At 42.6% G+C, this 18959-nt stretch overlaps 1 protein-coding gene across 3 annotated transcripts in view; it reads left to right on the plus strand.

Annotated features, from left to right (window-relative positions):
* The first annotated feature begins 5184 nt into the window (after positions 1–5184).
* Positions 5185–18959, plus strand: part of ARHGAP8 (Rho GTPase activating protein 8) — a 203781-nt gene continuing 190006 nt past the window's right edge. The window contains exons 1-2 of one of the 3 annotated variants that reach the window (XM_073650051.1): positions 5197–5330; positions 5406–5478. The gene's annotated coding sequence lies outside the window, so the exon portion shown is untranslated. Of the gene's footprint in view, positions 5479–18959 lie in introns of all 3 variants that reach the window. The other 2 variants (XM_073650050.1, XM_073650053.1) reach the window with 2 other exon arrangements.

Raw genomic sequence — 18959 nt, forward strand, 5'->3', positions numbered from 1 at the left:
AAGAAAATCGCTGGCAGGAGCGGTAGGTGTCGGCAGAGATCTCTGCCTGTTAGTTTTTAGGTCCATAGTAAAAAAAAAATATTTTTGGATAACCCCTTTAATCAGTATGCAGTCAGCTCTTAAGCTCCCCCTAGTGGTGGCAGAATATTATCATTAAATACCAATTCTATACAGAGGATTTGGAGTTGTATAAAACATAACAAAAAAAACCTCTGGTCACCACAAAGTTATATTAATAAATGAATCCGGACATGATGTTAGATCTCTTTAGACTGCAAAACTAAATGGTCTTCATATGTGGACACTGCTTTTTAGTATTTCATTTTTTGACATTTTTGCACCAGTGTTGCAACCTCAGCTTTTCTTGTCTTAATGTGAGATGCTGAGCTTAGCCATTTAATACAAGACAAGGAGCGAAATCATATCTGGTTATTCTGCAACTAGTTCACATGAAACGATTAACCTTTGATTTTCATGACCCCCGACCAGAAAATAGCAAACCCGTCCTTGTCACGCTGACAGTCTAATCTTCCCTAGACCCAAAGTAATCTCGAAAAAGTTTAATCATCATGTAATGAAACGTTCTACGGCTTTCTAACATACTGTATTTCAATCCTTTTCAAGATCTCTGCTTGCTGTCAGTGAAAGGAAACCTCGGCCACACTATGGTGTGTTAAAAGTCCTGGATGAAACAAAATTGGAAATGGAGGAGGGGGGATATGCTCCCTGGTGCCTAGCGGGATGTGGGGTTATATTTTCTCTTTGTGGGTGTGGGTAATAATGCTTATTGTATGAAGTAGCAAGAGTGCTCAGATGGAGTGATCTCTGGGCGAAACTGGACAGATGTTGCACTCCAGAGGGCTCACTTCTACCTACCCTATAACCCTAAAGAAAATTGGAGATGGAGAAGCTGGGATATATTCCTTGGTGTCTAGTGGAATGTGGGGTTATATTTTCTCTTTGTGGGTGTGGGTAATAATGCTGATTGTATGAAGTAGCAAGAGTGCTCAGATGGAGTGATCTCTGGGTGAAACTGGACAGATATTGCATTCCAGAGGGCTCACTTCTGCCCACCCTAGAACGCTAAAAAAATTGAAGATGGACTTGCTGTGGTATATTCCCTGGTGTCTAGTGGGATGTGGGATTATATTTTCTTGAGTGGGGGTGGGTAATAATGCTTATTGTATAAAGTAGCAAGAGTGCTCAGATGGAGTGAGCTCTGGGCGAAACTGGACAGATGTTGCACTCCAGAGGGCTCACTTCTACTTACCTTATAACCCTAAAGAAAATTGGAGATAGAGGAGATGGGGTATATTCCCTGGTGTCTAGTGGAATGTGGGATTATATTTTCTTGTGTGGTGGTGGGTAATAATGCTCATTGTATGAAGCAGCAAGAGTGCTCAGATGGAGTGAGCTCTGAGCGAAACTGGACAGATGTTGCACTCCAGAGGGCTCACTTTTGCCCACCCTATTACACATTGGCTCTTTATGGGAACAGATGGATGGCCACATGCACTAAATGCTGTTCTCCCCCCTCATGCTCACTGCTAAGTCCTAGCACCCTCATAAACTTCACCACCTCATCAGTGCTGGTCCTCCTCCACCCTTCCATGTCAGGGCATCGGTACTAACACTGGCGCCCCCCCAGCCTAGGAGATCCTCTCCCCCCATATCAGCTCTTCTACAGCACTGAGAACATCCTGAAACCCAGCACAAAAGCACAGAGTAACGACCAACAGGCAGGGGGACCACAAGACGATTCAGAAGACTAAGAGGGACAGTCAGTGGCGTAGTGAGGGTGGGGGACCGTTGGGATGTTTACCCCATGGGGGCACAAAATGTAATCCCTATCCCAACTGTATCTTATCAGATCAGTGGAATAAGTGCCTGCCCAGTACTGATTACACATGAGCATGTGTGCTCTGCATAGACAGAAACCGAGAAGACAAAGCTCACGGTATAATAATGTGAGCTTTGTCATTGCAGCCACTTGCTATGCAGAGCGCAGCAGCCAATGACAAATTTATATCGCCTGCTGCGCTCTGCATAAGCAGCGACAGAGATAATGGAAGCTGTGCAGCTAATTAATGAATCGTGTGTAAAACTGTCTTAATTCATATCTAACAGCTATTTTTACACTTATTCTAACCCTAGATAGGGTTAGGGGTAGGTTTACAGCTAAGGTTAGGGTTAGGGGATTCAAATAGTTAAAAAGTAAAAAAAATGTGTACATTTTCCTAATTTGGAAAAAGAGACAAAACTAGAGGGTCAAAGGCAAACTAATTATATCAGTATTTTCTTAAAAATACTGTACATGTACTTGTGGGATATGCGGTTCAATAGTGGGATGGTGGAAGGGATTTGGGGGCTGTTAAATGTCCACCATGACGAGGCACAAAAATCTTGCCTTGCTCCAGACGTTGGCATCCCAGGCTACACCACTGGGGGCAGCATAGCACCATAGGTACATATAAGAAAGGTAAGGTTGCCGCCTGAGGTGCAGAAGAAGGCGAGATACATTTCCTCTTGTCTCCTGAGGACAAAGTGGTCCAGTTAGTTTTGCAAAAGTTTAAAATGATACCTAAAAACCTGAGTTATATCCATACAGACCATTTATTGCATCACCCGGCCTGCAATCCATGCCAGCACTTTTATGCCAACTTTGGCTTTATGAGGTAGTAAAGTTTTGTTCTGTACCAGATTTTCCCTGAACGTTTCACCTTTGAGACAGATTTTAAGAATAAAGTCATTTTCTGTCATAAAAACAAGACATCACATGTACTTCTAAGAGCTTCTGCAGTAGCCGGATCCATTACCTACAGCAAACACTAAATTTACGGCATCACTAATATTCTCCGTTGCTGTGGATTATTGTCCAGTGGGCGACTAGGGCTGGTTCCATGTTGTACATTGGCACTTGGGCGACCATCTGTCTACCAACCCCCCTGACTTAAAAAGTGTTGAGGATGTTTCGCCAGATCACAATGGCTTCTCCAAGCTCTGTGGACCTTGGCATCTGCCCATGTTTACCCAGAGCTGATGCCAGTGCTGAACCACCCCAAGCAGAAAACTGGCAACAACTCTCCCAGAATGTCCTTGCGGCGCGCCAATTGTTTGTTTTCATTTTTCTAAATTTCGCATATGTGCGACTGGCTACTTTGTCCAACTTCTCCTGGCGAGGGGAGAAGAAGACTGGCCTGCCCCTTTAAAAAAAATTTTTGTTTATGGAGCTGAAGACTTTTCTGTTGCACACAGTAATACGCAGATCTGCAGCAGCCGAGCCCAGAATCCTAGCAGGGCAAAGAGTCTTCTGCTGTAGTCCTGCACCTAAATACTGTAGCCAGGGCAGAGTGGCTTGTTGGCGACCAGGGGCATGCTTAAAATTCATGGGGCCCCATAGCAAAAAATAAATATTCGGCTGAGTAGTCAAGGGTCTCCCAACTTTTATAAACAGGGTTGGAAGCGTGTATAGCGGCACACGCAAAATAATTATGCCCCTTAGTGTTCCCACCCACGAAACCTGATGCTCTCAAAAACGCCTCTATCTGCACAGAGTATAAGACCCCTACACCTGTCAGTATGATGGCCCCCAATCAGCAAGATGCTCCCACAGTCATCACTTAGTATGATACCTCACACAGTATCATTGTCCGCATATCCCCCCACTCAGTATGATGACCACCCCTATGCTAGCCCCCCACTCAATATGAAAGCCCCCAATGCCAGCCCTCCACTCAGTATGATGGTCCCCAATGCTACTTTGCCATTCAGTATGATGACCCCAAAGCCAGCCCCCCACTCACTATGATGAGCCCAATGCCAGCCCCCTACTCAGTATGATGTCCCACAATGCCAGTCACCCACTCAATATGATGGCCCCCAATGCCAGCACCCCACTTAATATGAATGCCCCCAATGCCAACCCTTCACTCAGTATGATTAACCCCAATGCCACTTTCCCACTCAGTATGATGAACCCAATGCCAACCCCCAACTCAGTATGATGACCCACAATGCCAACCCCCCACTCAATATGATGGCCCCCAATGTCAGCCCCCACTCAGTATGATGACCCACAATGCCAGCCGCCTACTCAATATGATGGCCCCCAATGCCAGCCCCCCAACTCAGTATGATGACCCCCAATACCAGCCCCTCACTCAATATGATGACCCCCAATGCCAGCCCCCCACTCAGTATAATGACCCACAATGCCAGTCCCCTACTCAATATGATGACCCCCAATGCTAACTCCCCCTCTCAGTATGATGGCCCCAATCTCACTCCCTCACTCGATATGATGACCTCCAATACCAGCCCCCCACTCAGTATGATGACCCCCAATGCCACTCCCTCAGTATCATGACCCCTAATACCAATCAATCGTCCACTCAGAATGATGGCTCCCACTGCCCACACTGACATATGTCCAGTGTGAGTACTGAGGCTCCGCACTGCAGGTGCGATGTAGTGATGCCATCACACCTGCAGCGCACGGAGTCTCACACTCACAGGCTGAATGGTGGATCAGGAAGCCAATGGCTCCCTGATCCACCATTCTATTGAACAGTATCCCCGTCCTGAGGATGACAGGTCGGAGGAGAACCCCAAGTGCCAAGCCTAATTTAGGGGTCCCTTGCTGGCGACCCTCCCTTGGCCCCCGCCCTCCATGCCCTCTCCTAGCTACTCTTATGTTGATTCTTTTTATCTGTTCCTTGGGAAAAGTGGGTGACAACCAAAATGGCCTCTACAACTGCTTCCATAAAGGTTGTCAAGTTTATACTATTAAAGGGTTCTAAAAAATTATCAACGGGCATCCGACTAATGGGACGTAGAAACGACGCGTATGCGCAGCACTGAGCGCAGTACTCAGTTATCTCCACCAGTCCCATAGAGAATGAATGGAGCTTTTGTGCACGTGTGACCGCGATTTATTTCGATGGGGCTTTTTAGAGCCCCGATCTCCGAATCGGTGGGTTTTCCTAGTGGTAGGACCTCCATTGGTCACCTATTGGAATTAGCCCTTTAAGTCAAAGTGCCATTCAGGGGTCTGGGACTATTGTTATTTCTATTCTAGACTTCGCTGTAGGATCACTGCTTGCTGTGGTCCCAATGAAGCCCCCTATGTGTTGCCTGCAAAGTGCTGGTCCTGTAATATCACAGAAGGGGAGGAGATGAGCGAGCGACTGGGGTGGAGGGAGGGGAGGAACTCACAGCAAGCAAGGATGGCAGCAAAGCAAAAAGGGATCAAGCCTTAGACAGCTCCACGCCAGGGCCAGGGACTGTCCTGTCTGGAGAGGGGGAGGCTGGAGGAGCCGACACGTGGGGCTGTATGTGACTGTCACCCCCCACCCCAGCCTCCTTAGACATCCCCTAAACCCTCTACCATTTCCTCTGTCTGACAGATCCTATAGATCTCCTGCCTCCAGACTGGGATCCTCTGCAAATGCAAGAAGCAGCAGCAGCGCAGTCCATCAGGTGAGTCCCTCATTACCTGGAGGTGCAGAATAACTTGGCATTTCCATGCGCCCTAAGAAAAAAAATTGCTGCTTTATTTATTTTTTCCTTCCAGGATCTAAGTGGTTAACCGCTGGTATTTCCCCTGCACCCTATGCTGGGAGTCCTCCATATATAAACAGGGTTTTCCTGCGTCCCCCTCCGCTCACACAAGCAATTGCTATTGACGTTTGCAAAAGGAGATGCCAAAAATGTCCCCCCCCCCGAGCCAATGCCCTTAATAAGATGGTAGGTGACATGGCAGGGGATCACGCGGGCACTGCCAGGTGAAACAGGGCAGATTATCGCGGTTTACACCAATGTGACACATCGCATCGTCGCATCGGATTGATACGATGTCGTCTGGGGTGGGAAAAGATCAATCCGACAGACGTCTGCAGGGATCCCCCCCGAATACTGAGGGAAAAGGGAGAAACGTCAATATTGACAAAAAATGTCTGATACATTGTAACAAGGCACAAAATATCATTGTTTATTATTATGTGGCCAAAAGGATGAAGTATTGTAATATCCGGGGAGACCCCTGATAGAAAGATAGATAGAGAGAGAGAGAGAGATGGATAGATAGATAGAGAGATGGATAGATAGAGAGAGAGAGAGAGAGAGAGAGAGATGGATAAATAGAGAGAGAGAGAGATGGATAGATAGATAGAGAGAGAGAGAGATGGATAGATAGAGAGAGAGAGAGAGAGAGAGATGGATAGATAGATAGAGAGAGAGATGGATAGATAGAGAGAGAGAGAGAGAGAGAGATGGATAGAGAGAGAGAGAGAGAGAGAGAGAGATGGATAGATAGATAGATAGAGAGAGAGAGATAATAGATAGATAATAGATAGATAGATGATAGATAATAGATAGATAATAGATAGATGATAGATAGATGATAGATAATAGATAGATGATAGATAGATGATAGATAATAGATGATAGATAATAGATAGAGAATAGATAGATAGAGAGAGAGAGAGATGGATAGATAGAGAGAGAGAGAGAGATGGATAGATAGAGAGAGAGAGAGAGAGAGAGAGATAATAGATAGATGATAGATATATAGATGATAGATAATAGATAGATAATAGATAATAGATAGATAATAGTAGATAGATGATAGATAGATGATAGATAGATGATAGATAATAGATAGATAATAGATAGAGAATAGATAGATAGAGAGAGAGAGAGATGGATAGATAGAGAGAGAGAGATAATAGATAGATGATAGATAGATGATAGATAATAGATAGATGATAGATAATAGATAGATAGATATATGATAGATAGATGATAGATAATAGATAGATAATAAATAGATAATAGATAGATAGATGATAGATAATAGTTAGATGATAGATAATAGATAGATAGATAGATGACAGATAATAGATAGAAAAAAGAAAGAAAGAGAAAAATGAAGCAGCACAAGCATAAGTGCAGGTATAGGTGTTAGCCCCCAAGCTGCAATCAATCAACCTATGGTACTTACACTTCAGCCAAAACATTGCCAACTGTTCATATGAGCCAATATATGCACCACTTTTTTTGCTAGATGGTATTTGCTACTGAGTGCTGCTCATTTTCTTTGCTTTTTTAGATAGATAATAGATAGATAATAGATAATAGACAGATAATAGATAGATGATAGATAATAGATAGATAGATGATAGATAAGATATAGATATTAGATAGATGATAGATAGATGATAGATAGATAATAGATAGATAATAGATAATAGACAGATGATAGATAATAGATAGATAATAGATATATAGATAATAGATAGATAATAGATAGATGATAGATAGATGATCGATAATATAGATTATAGATGATAGATAATAGATAGATAATAGATAATAGACAGATGATAGATAATAGATAGATAATAGATAGATAGATAATAGATAGATAGATAATAGATAGATGATAGATAATAGATAGATGATAGATGATAGATAATAGACAGATAATAGATAGATGATAGATAGATAATAGATAGATGATAGATAGATGATAGATATATAGATGATAGATAATAGATATAATAGATAATAGATAGATGATAGATAGATAATAGATAGATGATAGATAATAGATAGATGATAGATAGATAATAGATAGATAATAGATAAGAGATAGATAATAGACAGATAATAGATAGATAATAGATACCATATATACTCGAGTATAAGCCTAGGGTGGGAAATGCAGCAGCTACTGGTACATTTACCCATCCTGGTACGCATTGCTCTCTCATCGCCCAATCCCGGTATTTATGGCACCCCTCATCTCCAATCCTGGTATGTATGGCCCCCCCTCATCCCCAATCCTGGTATGTAGGCCCCCCTCATCCCCAATCCTGGTATGTATGGCCCCCCTCATCCCCAATCCTGGTATGTATGGCCCCATCACTGCACACATAAAAAATAAACTCTTAGGCTATGTGCCCATGATGCAGAAATGCTCCGGATTTTTCCTGAGCGTTTCTGCATCTCTCTGGCAGAAAAAACGCATGCGGATTGTACATGCGGATTGTACATGCGGATTTTACATGTGGATTGTACATGCGTTTTTCCTGCCAGGGACATGCGGATGTGAAGCGTTCTTCACTTGCATTTCCGCATGTGGGTTGACAAGCGCTTTCCAAGCGATTTTAGCATCACTTGGAAAGTGCTTGACAACTTGGTCACACAATATAAATCCATGCAAACGGCATGGATTTATATAGTGTGACCGTAAAAGAATGGTAAAAAATAAATCTATCCTTAACTTCCGATGGCCCCCTCAGTCTTGCTTCGCTCCGTCCTGGCTGTCGGCAGATCGCGGTACACTGAAGGACCTGGCGACGTCAGCGTCGCGTGACCTGTCACATGACTATGACGTCAGTGCAGATCCGTCAATCCATCGCGATCTGCCGGCAAGGGAGGGCGAGCGCAGCGGGGGCCGTCAGAAGGTAGATATAACATTTATTTTTTATTTGATTCTTTTTTTTTTACAGTTTTCTATGGTACCCGGGTCCGGAGGAGAGTCTCCTCTCCTCTAGACCTGGGTACCATCCGCACATTGAACGCATGTATCCCGCATGTACAGATGCAGAGATGCGTAATCCATGCTTTCTAATGCAAGTCAATGGTGGCGAAAACGCAGCGCTTCCGCAAAATAATTGGTAGTGCTGCGTTTTTTCTCCGCAATGATAATCCCCAGCAAAAATTTCCGCAGCATGTGCACAGCACATGCGGATTATCATTGGGGAACATGGCAGGCCTTCTACCATGCGTTTTTTAAGCGTTTCTGCCGCTGCAGAAACGCTTAAAAAAAGCATCGTAGGCACACAGCCTTATGCTCACCTTCTTCCCTGTGCTCCAGCGCTGCATCCTGTTCTGCTGCAGCAGCTCATGTCAACATCTCACATGTGCAGCGAATGACGTCACTGCCATGCGCTCTCAGACTCTGATGTGAGCTGCCGGCATATTCACTCCTCTCCACGCCGAGGCGTGGAAAAGAGTGAATATGCATTCTCTTTAGTAGTGGGCACTGTCAGCAGGAGCTGCGGCTTAATGCTCCTCTGTGCCCCCTATTAAAGATAATGAATATTCATTATTCTCCACGCCAATGGGAGAAGAGTGACTATTCATTTCCCTTTAGCAGCGGGCACACGTGGTAGTTTCAGCGGCCGGCTACTGCGTGTGCACCGCTCCTCCGTCGTCGCAATGTGCTGAAAAACTCAGCTTATACTCGACTATATACAGTAGATAATAGATAGATAATAGATATATAATAGACAGTAAATCTGTATATCCCCCTATTGTTGAGGGGCTTCCTACCTACTTGGCCTTATAGGAAGGATCCCAGTGATTTATGTAGAATATAGTTAACATGCAGAAGGGAATGTATCGCTCCAGACTGCGAGGGGGGAGGATGGAGCTGAAAATTAAATTGGGACGGTGTGTTCCCTGGAGTGGCCACGACCGCAATAACATTAACAAGGAGCTTGTGAAAAGGATTTTTGGGAACCTCGTTGCCTTTTACTGTGGTCCTCAAGAAATGTTAAAGGATTTATTTGTAGGTCTAGATGATTAATTTCTAAGTATATCAGTATAGTGGGTGGAGCTCTTTTTATGGCACAAAGCGCATTTCTAGTTGTTTTCAGCCACCACTAGAGGGAGCATGAGAGAACACTGTAAACTGGGGTATGCAATAAGCTCCGGAGCCCCACCTAGTGTATCCCCTTTAAATTGCGCCCACTGCTAAAGAAAGCAATTGTAATGATGGTAATAATTTAGGAAATTATTTTATTTTAAGTGATTTCTGCATATTTTTTAATAAGGAGTTGGATATTGAATGTTTGTTGTATAACTGGGTAACCAAAATGGACATCAGGCTATGTGACTGTTTTTTTTAATGAAATTGTCATTCTACAAAATAGGTTGCTATCTTGGTGATAGGATGAGAAGGGGCTTAAAGGGATCTGTCACTTGCCATAAATATGTCATTTTTTTACCTGCTGTAAATGCCGCTGTTCTCCTGAATCCGGAGATGTTTTTCTTTTGTTTCTGCGCCTCTCCGTTCCCGAGATTTGGCCTCTTCTTCTCTGTGTATAAATTTACTATTTCAGCCAAAAGGGCATGGTCTTCAAGAAAACAACTACAGGGAAGAATGGCCACGCCCACTTGGTTAACAAGACTAACTTTATATAAAGAGAAGATGGGGCCATATCTCAGGAACAGAGAGGCGCAAAATAAAAAGAAAAGCATCGCCGGATTCTGGAGAACTGGGGCTTTTACACCAGGTAAAATATGACATTATTATGGCAAGTGACAGGTCCTCCTTAAAGGGCATTTATATATTTACTAAAAAAAGTTATAAACATTCTCTAATATAAACCATATTTCTTTCATAAATCTCCCACTGTTCTACTAAAGTAGCAAATTGCAAATGTTTGTTAGCAGCCACCACTAGGGGGAGCTACTGCATATATATATATATATATATATATATATATATATATATATATATATATATATATATAAATTTTGCTCTCACGTATTTATGTATGCAATGAGCTCCCCCAAGTGGAGGCCGCCAGAATTATATCATTTATTTCTATAGCAGTGGATATGAACCCTTTACTGTATTGTGCATCTGGGTAGTCTGTTGGCAAAATCGTTTGTTGGGATCACTCCACTGACACTGTTTATTTCGGTCATTTCTGGCATTATTATTTATGTAGGCACTCTGCTTAATTGGGTTAGTCTAACGATTCTATTAATGACTAGGGTGTGGCCAATGCTTGTGGACAACGTTTATATGGGAAAAAAAATCAAGTATCCTTGAAAATCTTGAGTGTGTTTTACTTACGTTTCCTTTTGATTCTATATTTCTCAAAATGACCAGATTTAATATATATATATATATATATATATATATATATATATATTTTTTTTTACAATACTCTGTCAGGAGATGTTTATGATATGTATCTCCATGTGGCCACCCAGTGGCTGTGATGTGAATTGCACCCTGTGGAGAATTTTGCTAGCGTGTTGCAATCATGTACTGAATTTGTATCATAATGCCATTTTAGTTGTTATAGGCATACTTAGTTAGCGGGCTTATATGGGAACGAGAAGTTCCAGATTTTTCTTCATCCAGCATTGCAATATTATCCTGGAAGTCAATAGTCCATACCGCATGGTTGCGTCAATTTATATACTGTTACTGTTACTTCAGAAGAATTATATGTTTGGTGCAATCGTCAATCACTCTGGGAGCTCCTGTTGATTGACAGCTCGAGTTGCTATATTCTGCAATACAGAGCTAATATACAGGGAGCCTTTAAGGCATCCATGGCGAATCTGAATCCTGAGTCCCAGTGAATGATTCACTTTACAATCTGGCAGTCACTGTGTCCTCACTACATGGTGCAGCTGCATGTCTGATATAGATCGTACACTGCAGAATATATGACCTACATGGGAATCTTAGAGGACCACAGGGTGTCCCATAAATGGCTGGTAGTTGAAGGTCACCCCCCTCGGAAGTTCACTTCATTCCTTTTCCACCAGGAACCATATCCAAGTGGAGATACTTAAAAAAAAGTAGATATTCTCCATTCAAGTCTATGGATATTACAGAAGGAGTTGGGCAAGTGAGCCATAACCAATCCAGTTAAAGGGGTTGTTGTCTCATCTAAACTTTCAGCAACTTTCTCATAATGCATTCTCCATGGGAACATATAGCATGAACAACCCCCAGCAGAGTAACCCAACTGTATGCATCACAGACACATACTGTGATGCTCACATGGAGGTACAGCGCTTTGTGGTTACAGCACCACTTGAGGCACAGAACTTGGTAGTCAGGTTCAGACACAGGAGCAAACTCCGATACAGTAAACAAGCACAGTCACAGCCTCTTTCCAGTAATTACTGCTCAACAGCACAACAGTGGTGGCATCTGTCCTGTAGGCTCTTACATCAGATGGCCATGTCCCTCTGCAGCAGACATAAATACTGTATGGTTGGAGATACAAGGCTGGGAAGTTACAAGGTATTTACCATACAGTTGGGGAAACAAGGCTGGGGAGGTAGGAGGTATCCACTATATGGTTGGGAATACAATGATGGGGAGGTATAAGGTATCCACCATATGGTTGGAGATACAAGCCTGGGGAGGTAGGAGGTATCCACCACATGGTTGGGGATACAAGGCTGGAGAGGGACGAGGTATCCACCATATGGTTCTAGATACAAGGTTGGGGAGGTAGGAGGTATCCACCATATGGTTGGAGATTCAAGGCTGGGGAGGTAGGAGTTATCCACCATATGGTTGGGGATACAAGGCTGGAGAGGTACGCGATATCCCCCATATGGTTGGAGATACAAGGCTGGGGAGGTATGAGATATCCACCATATGGTTGGAGATACAAGGCTGGGGAGGTACGAGGTATCCACCATATGGTTGGGGATGCAAGGCTGGGGACGTATGAGGTATTCACCATATGGTTGGGGATGCTAGTCTAGGGAGGTAGGAGGTATCCACCATATGGTTGGGGATGCAAGGCTGGGGACGTATGAGGTATTCACCATATGGTTGGGGATGCTAGTCTAGGGAGGTAGGAGGTATCCACCATATGGTTGGAGATACAAGGCTGGGGAGGTACGAGGTATCCACCATATGGTTGGAGATACTGGGCTGGGAAGCTACGAGGTTTCCACCATATGGTTGGAGATACAAGGCTGGGGACGTACGAGGTATCCACCATATGGTTGGAGATACAGGGCTGGGAAGCTACGAGGTTTCCACCATATGGTTGGAAATACAAGGCTGGAGAGGCATAAGGTTTCCACCATATGGTTGGGGATACAATGCTGGGGAGATAGGAGATATCCACCATATGGTTGGAGATACAAGGCTGGGGAGGTAGGAGGTATCCACCATATAGTTGGAGATACAAGGCTGGGGAAGTACGAGGTATCCACCCTACGGTTGGGGATACAAGGCTGGGGAGGTATGAGGTATCCACCATGTGATGATTGGATACAGGTCCTGTAACTGTGTGCTCGCCGGGTGTTTCGTCCCCAGGGCTCTGTGTAAAGAGGACTTTAGTAGCTTTTAAAAACATTACAAAAATGTTGCCATTCCTCGCTCGGCTGCTCTGTAACCGGTGCAATGTTGTTTTTCTTGGGTTCTTGACCTCAGGGACGGGAACAAACGTCTTAATGAAAATGTCAGGGAGCGCGGCGGAGCTGACATCAGAGCTCCAGCTGTTACCGCACAAAATCACAATTACGTTTCTGGCTGGCGGATGGTAAATCAATGGGAAATTTTTACTGTATTGATCATCAGCTTTGTGAAAATCAGCCAGTTAAAAAAAAAATGTACAAAAACATTTTTACAAATTTTTCTTTTTTTAAACGTGATGTTTTTAGACTGTGCGGAATCTCCCAATTATCTTCTAACATAGAAAAGAAAGAAAGAAAATTGGCCGTATAGCAAGACGTCTTGCTATGGGGCAAAATGAGCCTCCAATTTTTCGAGTTTTTAAAGAATAGAAGTCCTAATGGTCACATGACTGATTATGTGAAGCCTGTGACAATGGAGGGTTTTTGGGGCTCTGTAGACCCGGCAGGTTCCTAATCTGCTATTCCCCAAAAAAAAAAAAATAACACAATAACCCAAAAATGTTCATACCATTTATCAAAGTGACTGTAAATCAACCCATCTTAAGTATTTTTTTTAAAAAAAATACAGCATTAAGATATTAAAAAAGAGAAACAAAATTTATTTAAAAAAAAGTTATATAAAACTATATATAAAAAAAGCTTGACATGAAAAAAGAGTCCTGTCCATTGAACTTCAATATAAGCCTATTCAAAAGGGCTTATTTCATGTTAAAAAGGAGATTTCATCAGGTTAAAAGTGCCTAGTTTTTCTCTTATTTTATTCTCTCTGCTCACCTGAGTGTTTCCCTTTTTTCTTTTTTAAAATCCGCCGTACGGTTCCAGAGATATGGGCCTTTTTATTTAGTTGTCATTTTTATGCTCTTTGTGGGCGTGGCTCACAGGATTCTTGGGGGCGTGTCTAGAAGGTGCTCTGCATAATTACCCTGTGAGCCACGCCCTCTTCATAACGACCATAAAAAAGTAGAGGTAAATATAAAAGTCCATATCTCTGGAACCGTATGGCGGATTTAAAAAAAGTAAAAAGCAAGTTACTCAGGAGAACAATGAGAATAACATACGAGCAAAAACTGTCCACTTTTGACCGTGTGACAGGTCCTCCTTGAAACCTAGTATTTTGTGTCCAAATTGTAGGCCAGCAAAGTAGCTGGTAAAGGAACCATCTTCTGTTTTTGGCCAGATAAAAACAACTAGAAGATACACAGATATATTAAATTATATCTATCTATCTATATCCATGTATGTATCCATGTATATATATATATATATATATATATATATATATATATAGACATGCAGTACAGACCAAAAGTTTGGACACACCTTCTCATTTAAAGATTTTTCTGTATTTTCATCACTATGAAAATTGTACATTCACACTGAAGGCATCAAAACTTTTAATTAACACATGTGGAATTATATACTTAACAAAAAAGTGTGAGACAACTGAAAATATGTGTTATATTCTAGGTTCTTCAAAGTAGCCACCTTTTGCTTTGATGACTGCTTTGCACACTCTTGGCATTCTCTTGATGAGCTTCAAGAGGTAGTCACCGGAAATGGTTTTCACTTCACAGGTGTGCCCTGTCAGGTTTAATAAGTGGGATTTCTTGCCTTATAAATGAGGTTGGGACCATCAGTTGTGTTGTGCAGAAGTCAGGTGGATACACAGCTGATAGTCCTACTGAATAGACTGTTAGAATTTGTATTATGGCAAGAAAAAAAGCAGCTAAGTAAAGAAAAACGAGTGGCCATCATTACTTTAAGAAATGAAGGTCAGTCAGTGCGAAAAATTGGGCAAACTTTGAAAGTGCCCCCAAGTGCAGTTGCAAAAACCATCAAGCACTACAAAGAAACTGGCTCCCATGAGGACCGCCCCAGGAAAGGAAGACCAAGAGTCACCTCTGCTTCTGAGGATAAGTTTATCCGAGTCACCAGCCTCAGAAATCGCAGGTTAACAGCAGCTCAGATTAGAGACCAGGTCAATGCCACACAGAGTTCTAGCAGCAGACACATCTCTACAAGAACTGTTAAGAGGAGACTTTGTGCAGCAGGTCTTCATGGTAAAATAGCTGCTAGGACAGCACTGCTAAGGACAGGCAACAAGCAGAAGAGACTTGTTTGGGCTAAAGAACACAAGGAATGGACATTAGACCAGTGGAAATCTGTGCTTTTGTCTGATGAGTCCAAATTTGAGATCTTTAGTTCCAACCACCGTGTCTTTGTGCGACGCAGAAAAGGTGAACGGATGGACTCTACAAGCCTGGTTCCCACCGTGAAGCATGGAGGAGGAGGTGTGATGGTGTGGGGGTGCTTTGCTGGTGACACTGTTGGGGATTTATTCAAAATTGAAGGCATACTGAACCAGCATGGCTACCACAGCATCTTGCAGCGGCATGCTATTCCATCCGGTTTGCGTTTAGTTGGACCATCATTTATTTTTCAACAGGACAATGACCCCAAACACACCTCCAGGCTGTGTAAGGGCTATTTGACCAAGAAGGAGAGTGATGGGGTGCTACGCCAGATGACCTGGCCTCCACAGTCACCAGACCTGAACCCAATCGAGATGGTTTGGGGTGAGCTGGACCGCAGAGTGAAGGCAAAAGGGCCAACAAGTGCTAAGCATCTCTGGGAACTCCTTCAAGATTGTTGGAAGACCATTTCCGGTGACTACCTCTTGAAGCTCATCAAGAGAATGCCAAGAGTGTGCAAAGCAGTCATCAAAGCCAAAGGTGGCTACTTTGAAGAACCTAGAATATAAGACATATTTTCAGTTGTTTCACACTTTTTTGTTAAGTATATAATTCCACATGTGTTAATTCATAGTTTTTGATGCCTTCAGTGCGAATGTACAATTTTCATAGTCATGAAAATACAGAAAAATCTTTAAATGAGAAGGTGTGTCCAAACTTTTGGTCTGTACTGTATGTGAAGGGGAACTGACTTTTTTTTTTACATAATATTTTATATCTAATATTTATTATAGTTTATTACATTCAGAAACTTTTTAAATAGTTTTTTTTTATTTTTAAAAGTTCCTCTTGTAGTAATAATGTCCCCCATCCTGAGCCCCTTCCAGTAATAATGTCCCCCATGCTGGGACCCTTCCAGTAATAATGTCCCCCATTCTGAGTCCCTTCCAGTAATAACGTCCCCCCATCCCGGGACCCTTTCAGTAATAATGTCCCCCATCCTGAGCCCCTTCCAGTAATAACATCCCCCATCCTGAGTCCCTTCCTGTAGTTATGTCTCTATTTTGGCCCCTTCCTGGTATTTTGTCCCCCATCCTGGTCCCTTCCAGTAATAATGTCCTCTATCCGGGTGTAATGTTCCCCATTCTGGTCCCCTTCCAGTAATAATATCCCCCATCCTGGGCCCCTTCTTGGTATAATATCCCCCATCCTCAGCCCCTGTTTTTCAGTAATAATGTCCCCCATCCTGGTGTAGTGTCTCCCATCCTGGGCCCCTTCCAGTAATATATGTCCTCCATCCTGGGGCCTCTTCTATAGCTGACGCAGATGCCGGCAGCTGACTTTGGCATACCTGCTATGGGTGACGTATGACATCACAGTCTTCACAGCCTATGCATCACCTGGGACAGGCACACCGACATCAGTTATCGGCCTCTGATTGACCAGCGGCATGTATTGTGGTGCAGGGAACCGGTGAGTCTCTGCTCCACAATACATTTCATCTGATTGTGCATCCTCGGACGCACATCCAGCTGAAATAGGCGTTGGCGTCAGCAGGCCCCCCTCTCAAATGAGCCTGGTCGTGGTTACGCCCACTGCGACCATTAAGCCCCTCGGTTTTCCTCGTTATTTGCTGACTTCAGCTCATCCTGCTGCTGAGAATCCCATCGATCAACTGTGATCGCTGGGCTAACAAGTGTTATATTTCCCTGCAGCGCCACCATAGATCAAATGAAGCATTACACTGCTCTATTTGAAATCAATAGGATCTGCATGTGCTGGGTCCTCCAGTGCCATAGATATTTCTGTTGATAGATGAGGGTCCTATTTAACCCCTTCTTGCCCCTGATATAAAGTATTTGTATATTAAGCCGCCATTCTAACCCCAAAGCATGGAAATCATGACCACTAAAATTAGGACTGTGGCGAGAGGCAGCACCCCTGTCACGCTGGAAAGCCTCAGACCACATTAAGGTCCCTGGCTTCTTTCCCGTAGGGTTCTCGGTTTTGAGAAGGACATGGATTAAAAATGGACGGACGCAGCTACTTATAACCTGCTGCAAGTATCAGTATCACGAAATGATTCTGACCCGGTGCCGAGCTGTAGTCACCGGAGATGAGGTGTACAGATGCCGGGAATATACGGCTAGAATATGCTCCTCCAGGGTTATAGACTTCATATAACGCTCTCCTTATAGATTATTCAAGTGCTCGGTACTAAATACTTGACTGTCCTAGAAAGATTTTTTTTTTTTACAACTCTGCGTTGTAACGGTTCCTCTATTATTCCTCCTGGAAATGTCTCTGACAGCTGTGGAACGTCCATATATAGACTGATACTGTCCCGACCGTTCAGGAACATTTTTTTTAGAACTCTGTGTTGTGTCTGTTCCTCTGCTATTCCTCCTGGAAATGTCACTGATAGCTGTGGAACGTCCCTATATAGACTGATATTGTCCAACAGTTCAGGATCAGTTTTATTTTCAAACTCTGCTTTGTGTCTGTTCCTCTATTATTCCTCCTGGAAATGTCACTGATAGCTGTGGAATGTCCTTATATAGACTGATACTGTCTTGACAGTTCAAAATCATTTTTTTTAGAACTCTGCCTGTTCCTCTGTTATTCCTCCTGGAAATGTCACTGATAGCCGTTTGTAAAATTATTTTCAGAATGTTTGTGTCATTTTAAAAAAAATTATAAAAGTGTAATATCTGTAGAAAAAAAAATATGATAATAATTAAAATCCAGATAATCTAGAAACTAACTGGAAATAATAATAATAACAATAATAATATTTTTTTTTTAATGTAAACATTTTGTGATGTTTTTATTTATTTAAAAATGTAAAAAAAATATCAAAAAATATTTACATTTTAAACTTTTGTATTTTTGAAACATATTTTCATTATTTTTTTATTTTTTGGGGGGTAGAGCATGGTGATAAAAATAAATATTTCTATAATAAATAATGTATAAATTTATATAAATAATATTTATACAAAAAAGTTAAACATTTTGTGATTTTTTTTATTAATTTAAAAATGAAAAAAAAAATCATAAAATATTTAAACTTTTATATTTTTGAAACATATATTCATTATTTTTTGGGGGGAAAGCGTGGTGACGAAATAAATAAATAAATTCTAACGCATCGGGTATTCTAGAATATGTATGCGGCCGACCGGGCGCAATCAGCAGAGCGGTGTTTAAATTTGGCGCCAAAATCGCTGATTGGTCGCGGCCAGCAACCGCAACCAATCAGCAAAGTGGTGTTTAAATTTGGCGGCAATATCGGTGATTGGTCGCAGGCGTCAGCCGCGACCAATGGGCAAACCGTGTTAGTGAGGACTGGAAAGCGTGTTTAAATTTGTCGCCAAAATCGCTGATTGGTTGCGGCCGGCAACCGCGACCAATCAGCAAAGCGGTGTTTAAATTTGGCGCCAATAATGCTGATTGGTCGCGGCCGGCCACCGCGACCAATGAGCAGAGCGGTGTTTAAATTTGGCACCAATACTGCTGATTGGTCGCGGCCGGCAACCGCGACCAATCAACAGAGCGGGGTTTAAA

This window comes from Phyllobates terribilis, unplaced genomic scaffold, assembly GCF_046119375.1.
Source record: "Phyllobates terribilis strain yellow unplaced genomic scaffold, ASM4611937v1 Scaffold_10__3_contigs__length_209671492, whole genome shotgun sequence".
Lineage (NCBI taxonomy): Eukaryota > Metazoa > Chordata > Amphibia > Anura > Dendrobatidae > Phyllobates > Phyllobates terribilis.